At 35.0% G+C, this 4,952-nt stretch overlaps 1 long non-coding RNA gene across 1 annotated transcript; it reads right to left on the bottom strand.

Moving 5' to 3' along the window:
* Nucleotides 1–3,127: 3,127 nt before the first annotated feature.
* On the bottom strand, nucleotides 3,128–4,519 carry LOC148133402 (uncharacterized). Its single transcript, XR_015746748.1, has 2 exons — nucleotides 4,395–4,519; nucleotides 3,128–3,255 (listed from the first exon to the last, which is right to left on the bottom strand). It is a non-coding gene; the product is annotated as an uncharacterized LOC148133402 (long non-coding RNA).
* Between the last annotated feature and the right edge of the window lie 433 nt (nucleotides 4,520–4,952).

Raw genomic sequence — 4,952 nt, forward strand, 5'->3', positions numbered from 1 at the left:
ATCACATTGTTCCTATTATGTATATGATACATTTCTTAACTACAAGTCTGGGTGAATGAAAATGCGGAAATATTATCCAAGCCACACCTAGCAAAATTAAACTTGTTCCATTTGAGCTCAACAAACAGCTGCAAGCAGGAGTTGGGTAGAACCCAAGATAATAAAGGAGAGACTTCCAGCTGATAATTTTACTTGTTGTCTTTGGTTTCCAACTCTCCTATATTTTCCTGCCCTATCCTTGAATATTTTTCTTATTATAAAATGTGTGAAAAATTGAGTATGTAACTAAGGGGGAAAAGGGGGGTTTAATAATTTGAAAATGAAAATTTCCCTACAAGATGGAAATCAAATTATCTGTTACAGAACTAGTCCCAAAGGTGCTTTTTCAAGAGGCAATTGGACTTTCTTTGTTTTTCCTTGAAGAACGGAAGAAATTTCTTGGATAAGAAGTGTAACATCTTCAAGGAAAAATAAAGTCCAGTTGCCTCTTGAAAATGCACCTTTGGGATAACCATGACCTGGATGACTGAGAATCTCCACAGACATGTTGAAGAGCTAATATCCTGGATAAAGCAATAACATCTAATAATAATATTTATTTCTCAAATGCCACTTAGAAAAGTAACAATATTTCAAAACTAAGAGGAATCAGTTGGAAAGCTAGTTTTGTTTTATTGTATGTATGCAAATTTTCCTGAATGCCATATCTTTCTATCCCTGCCATTAGTTATTCCCTATGGCCAGTGTTTAGGGATAGAATTATTTTCACAAGTTGTCAATCCTTGCAGGAGGGCCAGAACACCACAGGGATTCCAGGAGCATCCCTTTACTACCAATTGATTGTGTGCTATCCACTCAGTGTTGACTCTTGGCAATCATACATATTTTCTCCAGAATGATCTTCCCCCATACTGGCCCTTCATATCTTCCAAGGTTCACCCATCATCTCGGTCACCTCTCATAAACACAAAGGGTTATCCAGAGTTTTATTTTCACACTTGCTTCAACCTCTGGAGCACATAATTGCTTCTTAAAGTCTTTCCTTATCCAGATATGAAATTTCTTTATATCAGCAATAGACTTTTGATAGTAACAGACTCCTAAAGCATTGTGTTAGACAGCATGTTAGCAAAATGTCCTAATGTGAAGAACATGCAATCAGATATTATATGGAATAATATCCATCAGTAAGAACCATTAATAATCTGGGATTATTTAACTTTTAGCAGAACACCTATCTGTATGAAAGTGGAGCAAGACTATGATTTGTTTCATGAAGACATACAAAACAGATGGTTCACATTCTGTCTCAGACTTGGCTCAAATTCAGTTAGCAATTCAGAGTTGAATGATTTGATCCTATTAGTCTCCAGAGCTTCTTTGTCTCCTACTGGCAAACTACAGGTTATCAGATAAGCGAGGCTGTTGATATCATCTCCTCAGATAACTAATTTATGTTAGATTTCAGAGTAAGCCTGATCTCAGCAGAAGCTCCATTGTGTAACAGCCATGACATTTCATTTACTGGATTTTTATCTCCAAAGCGGTAAGCAAGGAAGTCATGCTGGAAAACTAGGAAAACCAGTTGATCTTCTAGTATTTTGGACTGATAATTAATAGAAGGAAATTAGCAATGGGAAAATAAAGTGGAAGTGGGAAATGAAAACAGGCTTGATGAGCAAATGAAATCTGAGAGATGATAAAAATGTAACTTATTTTGAAAGTATCAAGCAATTAATTTAATCTTAAATTTGATATCTTATTCCAAGTCACAATAGAGTTAACGTTTCATGTTATTATAAAAAGATATGTTCTTGGTAAATGTTTTGGTTCCCTAATGAGGGATACTCATTAGATATGCAAAAACTGGATACAGCTAATCTATAACATGGAGTTATTTGTATAGCAGTGTAAAATATCCACATTATAAACCACTGTTAGGAAAAAATTGAGGATATGTGATGAATTACCAGTAAAGAGATCAACAAACAAACCAAATGATTGGAGGTGATACATAAAATGCAACACCTGAAAACAATTTTCAAACTGCTCTTTGCAATCAATGGATTTGTCCATAGTGAAACAGAAGCAAACAAAATTAAAAAATAAATGGGAATTCATCAGAACTTATTAGTAAAACAAATGGAGATCAACCTGTAGTAAAACAGGTAGAATCTGACAGTAACAAAAATGTACTACGTCAAAGACAACAAATTAAAAACAGGTAGTCCTCAAATTACAATAGTTCATTTAGTGACCGTTTTAAGTTACAATGGCACTGAAAAAAGTGACTTATGACCATTTTTCACACTTACAACCATTACAGCATCCCCATGGTCAAGTGATCAAAATTTGGATGTTTGGAAATTTACTCATATTTATGATGGTTGCAGTGTCCTGAGGTTATATGATCACCGTTTGCAACCTTTTGACAAGCAAAATCAATGGGGAGGACATATTCACTTAACAACCATGTTACTAACTTAACAACTGCAGTGATTCACTTAACAACTGTGGCAAGAAATGGAGCAAACTCACTTAACAAATGTTTCACTTAGCAACATACATTTTGGGCTCAATTGTGGTCATAAGTCAAGGACTACCTGTAATTGGATATTTTAGGGAAATATTTGTGAGGCAAAGCATTGTTTAGTTTTTAACAACACTTTAACAAGACTATTATCGCAGCCTGTTGGAAAAAAAGTTTAATTATGCAAACATTGCTGACTAAATAGATCAGTTCTACTTTGCTACCCTGAAAGCAAAATGTGAGGTCATGTAGATTTGTCTGCTGAATTAAAAGCATCCACACTTCCAATTTAATTTTTAATTTTATGGCCAAATTTTGAAGTATGGTAACAAAAAAACACCAAGTTTTTATTTATTTATTTTTAATTCTTTAGAGAAATAACAGCTGGTCCTTGACTTATAACCATTCATTTAACAATAATTCAAAGTAAAATAGTCCTGGAAAAAGTTATTTACAACTTGTTCTTGCACTTAACACCATCACATCATGATTGCAATTGAGATACTTGGCAAACATCTCACTTTTATGACCAATTGCAGTGTCCTGCAGTCATATGATCACTACTCAAGACTTTTCCAATTTTGACAGAAAACTTCAATTGGGAAAGCTGGATTTGTTTAATCCTACAGTAAAAAATGGTTATAAAATTGGTTCAATCATCTGATGACTTGCTTTGCAACCCAACTTATATTAATTCCAGTCTCTAGTCATAAGTTGAGGCCCACCTGTAATCAATACAAATAAATGTAAGTATTATACAAATATCTTTTCCCATGAAAATCAGATAAGTGGCTTTTGTTTGACACATTCTATTGCATTTTATAGAAATGAGCTGAATATTTCATTTTAATGGTGGAGCAATTTATTTTTATATTTAAGGATTGCTGACAATATAGAGGTATGGATGAAACATGAAGCCTTGCAATGCAGGTGTGCATACCTGAGTTTCTTTTTTTAAAAAAAACAAGAACCAAAATTAAATAATCTTTAGAAAAAAATCAAAGAACATAAGACATTGTTGATGTGTCAGATAATTGAGAAAGCCAAATACTACCAAAAAAAGTCAATGTTTGCTTCACTGATTAAAGAAAGGCATCCAATTGTATCAGTCATATCAAGATGCAGAATTTCTTTAGAAAAATGGGAATCCCAAAACAGTTTATTATCCACATGCAAAACATATACACACCAACAAGTCACAGTATAGATATAATATGGAGAAACACGTTGGCTCCAGTTTGACAAAGGAATGGAAAGAAAGCCGTATACTCTTATTTAATAGATATACAGAATATATCTTGAAGGTAGCTGGATTGGACTAAGATAAGTATGATTTTAAAACTGGAGGAAGAAACATCAATAACCAACACTGTGCTGACATTACTCAAACAACTGGAAATGAAAAGGATCTGAAACTCTAATAATAAAACTGTTACTTTGAAAAGTCACATATCATAAAGTTTGCTCCAGCTTTTGAATATGCCTGATATAAACTGCCTGTTTTACATTGGGATGCTAAGAAGAAACAGGTTGCAATGCACAATAAAGCTCAGAATGTTGTTCTGGTCATATCCCAGGCAGAGTGCTTATTCTCCACAGCAACAGATATGGTTCCTGCCTTGCTCTTCGCTGCATTTTTTTCACTGTTTCACCAGTTCTACACGAATGAAGGCCTTTCAGCCACTTTGTTACATTGAACTTACAGTATTGTAATCTATATATCTTTTGTCATTCAAATCCACTGGGAGAGAGACAGTTGCTCTGTTGTGTCAATTCTTGAAAGGATGAAAATATAGCACTCTGTAGCAGAATATCACACTTTAAAATCACATCAATTAAGATCCAGGTGTAAATTTTTACATACCTTCAAAAGAAGAGATTTCTGCCCTGAAACCCTAATTCCTGATTCTCATAGATTGCAACCTTCAGTCAAACCCTTAGGAAGATTTCATGTGGACACCTTTGAGTTTACTGGGTCATAGTTTGGTGCTTTCTCTCACCTTCAACCAGAAATCCCTGCTCTTATCATTGGTCCCAAGAAATTGACTATCTTCACCTAGAATCCTCTGCCTTCTCCCCTGCAAGCAGGTCTTATTTCCCAATCCCTGGATATTTTTTTGGTTCTGAGTTGTAGTTTCTCTCTCCCCTTAAAAATTCAGCATGGTTAATATCAGTTATTTTCTCTTGGCTTTGCTCACTCACTCCTTTTCTGGGAAACCAAAAAAACTAAGTGGCAGTTTCCAGTCTCCATCTTGCTCACGTCTTTAGGGTATTTCTTTCCTTTTGCTCCAGATGTTGTTTCTCTTTTCCTTTCCCAGGTGCTTCCTCTTAACATCTCCCAGCTTCTCTTTCCCCCCCGCACACTTTGTCTTAGGACAAAGGGAGGGACTTAGGAGAACCTGTTAGGCCAGCCTTGGCAGGT

Source organism: Notechis scutatus, chromosome 1 (genome assembly GCF_049901735.1).
Source record: "Notechis scutatus isolate UNSWTSFEM ecotype Mainland chromosome 1, rNotScu1.2, whole genome shotgun sequence".
NCBI classification, from domain to species: Eukaryota; Metazoa; Chordata; class Lepidosauria; order Squamata; family Elapidae; genus Notechis; species Notechis scutatus.